This window comes from Microtus oregoni, unplaced genomic scaffold, assembly GCF_018167655.1.
Source record: "Microtus oregoni isolate MIOR12 unplaced genomic scaffold, Mior012 000113F_000, whole genome shotgun sequence".
In the NCBI taxonomy this organism is placed as follows: Eukaryota; Metazoa; Chordata; class Mammalia; order Rodentia; family Cricetidae; genus Microtus; species Microtus oregoni.
In genome coordinates this window covers 2323039-2333076 of record NW_024544739.1, presented here as the reverse complement: position 1 = coordinate 2333076, position 10038 = coordinate 2323039, and the positions used below count along the sequence as shown (strand labels likewise).

General features: G+C 40.6%; 1 pseudogene; it reads left to right on the top strand.

The window, feature by feature from the left end:
- Positions 1-9068: 9068 nt before the first annotated feature.
- Positions 9069-9752, top strand: LOC121443824 (annotated as a pseudogene).
- The last annotated feature ends 286 nt before the right edge of the window (positions 9753-10038 follow it).

Genomic DNA, 10038 nt, shown 5'->3' with positions numbered 1-10038 from the left:
TGTGGATGAGTTATATTGTAACAAGAGAGAAAGAGAGAGAGAGAGAGAACACTAGGTGTAGGAGCAGTAGGGGTGGGGAGAAAAAAGCCAAAAGTTAAAGTGTAAGAGCTGAAAGTTACTATCCAATATGTGTTTGTCACAAAGATTTTGTTATTTAAAGTCTGTAACAAAATATCCATGTCTCCACCCTCAGCAGCTCCCTTAGACTAGCCCCACCTATTGTGCCATGTCAGCACCTGTAGAACCACCCATTATCGAGCAAACCACTCCAATATGGGGACTGTTAGATGCTGTACTTCTACACTCCCACACAAACACCCCCCACCCACACACATACCAGGTGCACTGTTCTCCTATAAAGCTGGCTTAGCACCTGGGTTTCAAACATCAATCACCTTCTTATTACAAAGATAAGGTAAAAGTACTCTAAATCAGAGCCCCCATTTTCTTATTAGGTCATTTTTAGTTATCCATCTTTAGTAATATAATTCAAATGTGTTTTTGGTAAAAGATTCCTTAACTGTTAGTGATGGTTAACTTTTTATTTCCAAAGTGGTTAGAAAAGTGTGATTCTGAAAGGCTTTTATTTGGAAAGGGAAAGAAGTTCTCTATTGAGGTGATAGCCAGAAAGCACGAAAGTTGGAAACAGAAAGCATTTGGAGAGGTCAAAAAGCTCGAGAAAAGGTTTTTTCCAGGAGAAAGATCTATATGTAACTTGTGGCCACTCAAATAAGATTATGGGAGGCCCTGACTGCCTGGCTCCACTGTGAGCCAGGATACACTCTTGTGACCTTCTGTCTGTTTTCTCTGTGCACAGCTCTGAAGGAACAGCACTTGTCTAGAGTCAACAAAGCAATTTCAGGTGTGGCTGTTGTAATCTTAAGCATTAATCTTGCACACTCTGCTCTGAGGGCTTCTGTGTCAACACAAGGCAAGGAGGAGACAAAACCTGGTAACCAAGTGATGACTGCCACTTTCTCCCCTGAAAAGCCAATGAGATTCCAGAGATTCCCACCTAAAATGCAGGAAGGCTGTCATCCAGAGAATCCCAGGCTTTTGGGGGCACTACAGTAATCTTTTCAGTGTTTATTGACTAGAGGTAATGATGTTGCGGTAGTCACAGTGGAAGAAAGTGCAGTGGGTCTGTGCTGCCAAAGGAGTGAGACTGTGGCACAGGCCAAATGAAGAGTTTCCTTGGCCATGGCTTCCATAGGTGTTCTCCAGTGAGTGAATGAGTGAGTGTGTGAATGAATGAGTGATTCTCTCAGACTCTCTTTCTTCTTCCCCTCTGTGTGTGTTTGTATGTGTGAACACAGTATCTTTGAGTCTGCCCACAGTGTCTATCTCTGTGTGTATATGTGTGTGTGTGTGTGTGTTTGCATATGTGTGTTTGATGTCTTTGTGTCATATAGCATTACAACTTGTTCACAGTGAAATCATACCTGTCCAGTGGGCACTGGATGCCTCTACTGACATAAAGAATCAAGACTTTAGGTATTGATGTCATGTTGGTGTAGGGATGGAGGTTCCTGCCTTAAGTGTGTGCTCACACACTTAGGTGCACACGTCTCATCTCCCATAATCCTTCACCATCATATACACCATAGTAGTCAGGGTCCTTAGTTTAATCACACCATAGTCTTTTCTTCTCTGTGAGTTGTGTTCAGTACCCACACTGAATTGGTGAGGTATTTGGAATTGAAATTGGTATCATTCCTAAGAGACTCCTGCCTTTGAAAGGAACATACCATTCCTTAATGGCATAGAGAGGAAATACTCCCCTAAATTGCCTCTAAACCTGAGAAGGGTGACCTAATTCTGTAGCTCTATGTTTGATTTCAAAGGGATACATGAATTACTCTTCTAATATTGCTTGCAGCAACACACCTCTCCTTCCTCAGTTGCCTTGACCCTATCACATCAATCATCAATCCAAAAGATGTTCTGGAACTTAACTTCAAGTAATCTGTAAGAGGCATTATTTTTCAATTGAGTTTCCCTTTTTCCAGATGATGCTAGCCTGTGTCAAGTTAACAAAAACTAACCAACTTCTACAACTACTACAAAAACAGTCACCACTGCCATACCAGCAATTCCTCCCAGTAAAAACGGAGTAAAAGCATTTAGACAAAGAAATTTCCAAGACAGAGGTACTATAAATGAAAAGTTAATAAATAATTAATTTAAAAAATAGGGCAGCTCTGGTGCACTTCGGAGGCAGAGGCAGATGGATCTATGAGTTCAAGACCAGTCTGGTCTACAGAGGGAGTTCCAGGACTGCCAGGGCTATTATACAGAGAAGCCCTGTCTTGAAAAGCAAAACAAACAAAAAAAAAAAAAAAAAAAAAAAAAGAAGCAGAGCTGCTCTCAGTGACTGCTGCCAGAAACACCATATTTATGTACCAACTAGAAAAGGCAAAGTTGAATGACCTAAACACCAAACCTAAACAAAATTTTTTTTGTTTTTTAAAATTTTTATTTAAATGCGAAGTTTCATGCAATAGTACTTCTAGAATATTATGTATTGTTGTGTCATGCAATAGCTTGGGTAGGCACAGACAACTGCTTTGTGAAATAATTTCCCTTAAGAAAATTGCCACATCAAAGCCTGTGTGCTTTATAAGGAGAAGTAACTACATTGATCGGTTAATTTTATTTAGTGGAGAATTTTAGTGTTTATACAAATTTCCTACTAAGCCAGTGGGAAATCAGCAGTGGAATCAGCTGGGTGGAAGCCACTGCTGGGCGGAATTCAACTAAGCTATCCATGGCTCATAGAACAGAATCAAGAAAAAGCCATACACTAAAGTTGGGAGCTAACAACAACAAAAAAGGGTCATTTAAAAGTAATTCAGAACACAGATCTGACTAGATGCAAGGAACCAAAGCAACAGATCAGACTACAAGAAATCAACAATTAGGTTAGTAATCTCATTTTCTTCTTCTTCTTCTTCTTCTTCTTCTTCTTCTTCTTCTTCTTCTCCTCCATCTCCTCCTCCTCCTCCTGCTTCTCCTCCTTCTCCTTCTCCTCCTCCTCCTTCTCCTTCTCCTCCTCCTTCTCCTCCTCCTTCTCCTCCTTCTCCTCCTCTTCTTCTTCTCCTCCTTCTCCTCCTCCTTCTCCTTCTCCTCCTTCTCCTCCTCTTCTTCTTCTCCTCCTTGTCCTTCTCCTCCTCCTCTTCTTCTTCTCCTCCTTCCCCTTGTGCTTCTCCTCCTCCTCCACCTCGTCCTTCTTCTTCTTCTTCTTCTTCTTCTTCTTCTTCTTCTTCTTCTTCTTCTTTTGCGGGGGGTGTGTTTATCAAGACTGGACTTATCTGTAGCTTTGGAGCTTGTCCTGGAACTCACTCTAGACCAGGTTTGCCCAAACTCACAGAGATTCACCTTCCTCTGCCTTCTTAGTGCTGGGATTAAAGGCTGTGCCACCACTGTCTGGCTAAATCTCATTTTCTTACATTTCCTGTTGGATATTCTTTCTTCTTTCCCATTCAGTTACTCCCTTTCTGTTATGGTTGACTATTTTGTTTATTTGTTTTTTTTTTTCCAATATGGTCTCACCAAGAAGCCTAGGTAACTTGAAACTCCCTGTATCAACCATAGTAGCCCTGAATTTATGTAGATTCAGTCTCCAAATCCTAATTCTGACTTTTAAAGTTTGTGAAACAATGCCCAGAATTGTAGCTATTTATTTGCCAGAAAGTCCCTTATTTTATATCTTCACCCAGAACTCCCTGTTGATACAATAGTCATTTCTTACCTATATAGTACAAGATTGTATTCCATCCCCTATTCCAATTATATATGGTTTTACTGTTTTTCCTGCTTATACTCTCTTTTCTTCCTTTACTTTTCCATTGGTTTCTTTTTCCAACTTCTGTTTTCTTTCTTTACACCCATTCTTCATACTGTTACATACCCCAAAGTTTCAAGGTAGTCCTAGTTTATGATACTTGGCCATATATTTTTCCTGTTGTTTTAAGTCTACTGTAAATATGAACTCAAAAAAAATCAGTCCCTTTTTTTGCCTTTGTCTTACGTATTTGTGCGGTTATGAGCGTGACTCTTTACAACTTCCCAAGTAACTACTTGATACCACCAGTCTCACTGTAATACATATTTAAGTGATTTTCCTTTCCAATCAAACTAATGTATTATTATATATAGTGTCATTAAAACTTTTATTCATTAATAGTATTATTACTTAACAAGTATCTTATTCATAGTAATCTTCTAATTTATTATTTGAGTTATTGATAGTGATATTTGCTACAGACAGCATTCAACCCACAGAAGTAGATTAGTTATAGAACCTGTTATCTGGAACATCAATTAACTGAAGAAGATGCCACAACAACTGAATCATAACAGCAATAGAAACTACAAAAAAATTATGGAGCTTCAGGCAAAACAATCCTGCACAATAAAAGAACTTCTGGAGGCATCACAATCCCTGACTTCAAACTCTACTACAGAGATAAAGTACTAAAAACAGCCTGGTAATGGCATAAAAATAGACAGGAGGACCAATGGAAGAGAATCAAAGACCCAGATATTAATCCATACACCTTCAACACCTGATTTTAGACCAAGAAGCAAAATATATCAGATGGAAAAAAGAAAGCATATTTAACAAATGGTGCTGGCATAACTGGATGTAAACACATAGAAGAATGAAAATAGACCCATATCTATCACCATGCACAAAACTCAAGTCCAAATGGATCAAAGACTTCGACATAAATCCAGCCACACTGAACCTCTTAGAAAAGAAAGCGAACCCACAGGATACCACTCCTTAAATATAACTCCAGTAGCACAGACGCTGAGAGAAACAATAAATGGGACCTCCTGAAACTACAAAGCTTCAGTAAAGCACAGGACATGATGACAGCCTACAGAATTGGGAAAAAAAAATCTTCACTAACCCCACATCAGACAGAGGTCTGATCTCCAAAATATACAAAGAACTCAAGAAATTGGTTATCAAAGGAACAAATAATCCAATAAGAAATGGTGTACAGACCTAAACATAGAACTGTCAACAGAGGAATCTTTACAGTTTTAAATCTTTTTAATAGCCATTTAGTGTTTCTGGTACTCACCCAGATTGGGTTGCATACAAAGAGCATTCTCCCCATGAAAGGCACAGATGCCTTCCTTTTTGGTAGTTATTAAGTCCAGTCCTCTGTGACTGGCAGAACACTGCAGCCAGGGAATCTACTGAGTGACTATGCTTTGCTGTACCATGACCAGGTCTCCCTTAATCTGATTGGTACGTTTTACGCGCGAGGTTCCTATTGTTGTTGCACAGGTGGCTGTTGTGGGATGAGAGCCACTGGGAGAACTTACATGGAATCTCTGTATGGGTACAAGGGGAAATTCAGTAATTAAAAGGCAGGGTTAAAATGTGAGTTTGTGGATAATAAGGAGGAAAGGAGTGACCAGCAGAGGATCTCCAGTGGGACGAAACTAAAATCCCGAACTGGAAGGAGGATTAGATTTTTGCTGGTCCCTGTGTCTTTGGGACTCATCTCAAACCAGTTAGGACTTGTTGGTGCAAAAGAAGCATCTTTGGAAGAGGAGGACACAGATCCTCTCTTTAGCAGCAATCAGGTCTAGCCTTGGGGTAGGTGTTGCAGGAGCCAAAGAAACAAGTTGGTTCTGAAGGATGGTAAGCTGATCTGAAATTTCTCTAGGGTTTTTGAGAGCTGATGAAGCAGAGAAGTGAACAGATTTTTTTTTTGAGGCTACTGGCCAGCTGCTTTGGTTCTGCTTTGGTCCCAAAAGCAATGTGCAGCATGGCGACAAGTGGGATAAGTTGGATACCTCCCCTCAGAGATCACCTGAAATGTTCTTAGAAGTTTAGAATGCAGAATTCTTTCTGAGCTGACAAAAGGGACAATGTAGAAAGGACAGCAGTGAGAGTGCCTCAGAGGATGGTTTATCCAAGGGCCACAATAAAACTCAACAGATGGTAAAGAACACAAGCCGGGTGGCAGTAACTGTACAACCTTGTGGGATATCATTAAGAGTAAAGGCAACATAGGTTTTGTTTAGTAAGGTAAAGTACAACTGGTTAGACAACGTAGCAGAGTCCTATAGCAGGATAAAATAACTGTAGTCAGCTGTTTGTTGCATCAGACCCACAGATAAGGAACAAACACCTGGAGGCCTTTTTAAAAACAAGTCCATTAAATTCAGTACCTAATTGGCAATTTAAAAGAGAAGTAGAATCCTACTGAGTCATTTTTCATTGGATTTCCAAGGAGATCACTTGGATAGTCTGAATCATTACCCCCTAATCACGGAACATGGGTGGTAAGGGAGTCGACCCTGGAATTAGTTTTTGTTAACAGGAAGAACTGAAACCTAGAGTAGAGGGCACGCAGGTCTCGCACCTGTCAGGTGGTGGGCTAGGTACCAGGTTCTTCTGTTCGCAGCATCCTGGCATTTCAGTATGGGAGACAGTAAGATCAGAGTAGTTGGTATTTGTCTCTGTTGTTTGAGGCATTTAGGATATGGGTGTAGACTTGTAGACTCTGTGGGGGCAAGATCCTCCACAGGGCAAGAGCTGGCCAAGCCTACACAGACAGAACTGGTCATGTTTATATAGACAGAGACAGCAGCAACAGGCTTCTGGTAGATCTTATTTTTCCAGTGCCCCCGTATCCTGTGATGAGGCTTACATGCAATTGACTCTGGTGGGATCGTGCTCCATCCAGTGGAAGTACTTGGGTCTTAGGGACATCCTGTCATGCAAGTATCTTATAAAGGTAGTCTATTTTACTCAAACATTCATTTTTATTTTCAATAGCTAGGTTTGGCTTTGCTTTTAGTATACGTGATTTTGAGTATTATTTTACATGAAAGAAAGTTTAAGTTACTTTAATCTTGTCTTGAGATACTTGTTTCAGGATATTTACTTTGACAACCTACACAGAAGTCTACATAATGGGAGACAGAAATGGTCCCTCCTTTCAAACTTGTCTCTGTCAACGAATCACATTTCCATTAGCTTGACAACAAACCTAGTTCTGCATACGTTAGAGAATTTGATAATTTTTAAGGAGACTGGCCATTAACACATATGGCTTAATAATCTTCAAGAGCTTACAGCAAGTAACCATCATAAATTAGAATTTTATAACTTTGTGCTCTTTGAGTCTTAAAAATTTTTAACCTTGTATTGAAGCTCTTTTAGTATCAAGATAAACTTTAAGTCATAGATACAGGCCATCCAGAGACTGGGAATCTCATTTTAAGAACCCTTTTATAAAAGTATGCTTTTATAAACTATCACAGTTTCGTACTTTTTATGTGACTCGGAGTCACAGAGTAGTTAAATTTGACAAAGTTAACAAAGACATAAGTGAATAGACATACATCATTACGTCATATTTTGTTAACATGAAGATACACCGTTATATCTTTCAGAATCTATATATGGCTGGTGGTAGCAAATAAGATTACCTGGATTTGACATTTAAGTATTTACTATTTTGTTGTAGCTGTCTGGTTAATGAGAACCAAAACACAGGTATGGTATTCAGAGAACCAACACCTATAGCCATATTTTCTCCTTTCTTTCTTTCTTTCTTTCTTTCTTTCTTTCTTTTCTTTCTTCCTTTCCTGGAACTAGCTCTTTTAGACCACGCTGGCCTTGAACTCACTGAGATCCGCCTGCCTCTGCTTCTCCAGTGCTGGGATTAAAGGCGTGAGTCACCACGGCCTGGCCAATATTTAGCCATTTCAGTGTGTGTGTGTGGTGTGTGTGTGTGTGTGTGTGTGTGTGTGTGTGTATGAGATTGACCTGATTATAGTGTGTGTATATATGTCTGTGTGTGTGTGTGTGTGTGTGTGTATGTGTCTGTATTGTTCCTTTTGATTTAAAAATGCCACGAGACATAAAAGTAATAAGTAAAGCATACTTTGTTTTTAGGAGAGGAGAGATGTTTGGCAATATCTGGGCCTTGGCCGTTTTATAATACCTTTTAAATAATGGCTTCACAAAGCTGTGTAGGTGGACCTCCTCCTCATTTTTAGTATTTAGTCTCTATTACACTCAGAAGACCTTGCAATCTCATAGAATTAGGGCCTAATCACCTACAACCAGCTGGCAGGAGTGAAGGGATGCATAGGTGAAGGTCCAATGCTCTTGTCTGTCTCCTCCTTATTTGAAGAAATATTAATATTTAACAAGTCCAGCTGTAATTGCTTTAAGCAGGCAACACTGGAGCTCTGAAGACAGACATTGCTGAGCTTTGAAGGTGCTGTGTTACATTACATTATTAAGAGAAGGATGAAACTCTTACTCATGAACGGTGATCAAAGAAACTAATATTACCTGTGTCCACACTGCAAAGCCATCAGGCCTTACAAGTTCCCAGGTAAACCTTAGAGAAAACATAACACAGCTTTTCCTGGCTTCAAAATTCAGCACATGTTCTGCTACTGGGTTTTGCCCCTAGCATAGCACCCATATTTATATTGGACTATGGAACCAGGTTATACTATTTATTTATGTTTTCAGTGTTAAACTTTCTTATAGGACCAAAATACAAATGATTGATTTGTGCTTATCCTTTCCACTGTCCCCAGTGGTTTTCTTTAATTTTTTAGTTTCTCATGTTAGTCCATCATGAAAATCAATTGCATTGCAGGACAAAAACGTTCACTAATATGCCCCTTGTTGTCCCCTCAGTCTGGATGGGGAAAAAATGAGTGAGAAAAGATGAATTGTTAGGGAGTGTAGAAGTACAGCATCTAACAGTCCCCGTATTGGAGTGGTTTGCTCGATAATGGGTGGTTCTACAGGTGCTGACATGGCACAATAGGTGGGGCTAGTCTAAGGGAGCTGCTGAGGGTGGAGACATGGATATTTTGTTACAGACTTTAAATAACAAAATCTTTGTGACAAACACATATTGGATAGTAACTTTCAGCTCTTACACTTTAACTTTTGGCTTTTTTCTCCCCACCCCTACTGCTCCTACACCTAGTGTTCTCTCTCTCTCTCTCTCTCTCTCTCTCTCTCTCTCTCTCTCTCTCTTTGGTTACAATATAACTCATCCACAATGTTCAGCATATTGAATCATGATTACTGCAGTCCTCGCTTACAGCCTCAGGATATCATCGGCTCTGGAGAAAAGATATCCTTTGGCACGGATGGCAGTCATAAAGAGGGCATAGAAGGCCATGTCAAGCGCCCCATGAATGCATTTATGCTGTGGTCTCGTGGTCAGAGGCGCAAGTTGGCCCTGGAGAACCCCAGCATGCAAAACACAAGAGATCAGCAAGCAACTGGGATACCAGTGGAAACGCCTTACAGAAGCCGAAAAAACGCCATTTTTCCAAGAGGCACAGAGACTGAAGACCCTACACAGAAAGAAATACCCGAACTATAAGTATCGGCCTCACCGGAGAGCTAAAGTGCCTCAGAGATTGGGCACTTTGTTGCCTGCAGATGCCTCTTCAAGAAAACTATACAACTTGATGCCAGGGAACAAGTACCAGTGCACATTCATATACAGAGAGGACTGGACTAGGGCTGCACAGCTGTCCTCCAAGAGCCAGCTAAGCTATTTACAGCCTGGGGACATCCCCTTTCAGCACCGCACCTGTGCAGCAGCAGCAGGAGGAAGTGCAGCTGTAGCAGCAGCAGCAGCAGCAGCAACAGCAGCAGCAACAGTAGCCACAGCTACTTACTACCAACTGACATCACCAGTGAACAAAACAGCATAGCTACAGCATCTCGGTAAGACCTGTGGCAATCTCATGACACTGGCTTCTGCTGGGATGCATGTCAATACTCCCTCTTGCTATAATTTACAGCCTGAGATAAGGATTTCCCTCCTCTCATAATAAAGGCCCTGCTCCTTTCTATTTGGGTCCGCAAACGAGGTGTGTAAAGATGTGTCGTGTGTAATGAAGGAGAATGCTTAGAACAGCTTGCGCCTATCTTTAAGACTGTTAAACAGACAAGAGTTTCATCACTGCGGAAACTATGTTTTACCTATCGCTCTTCCATGGGTACATCTATGAGAA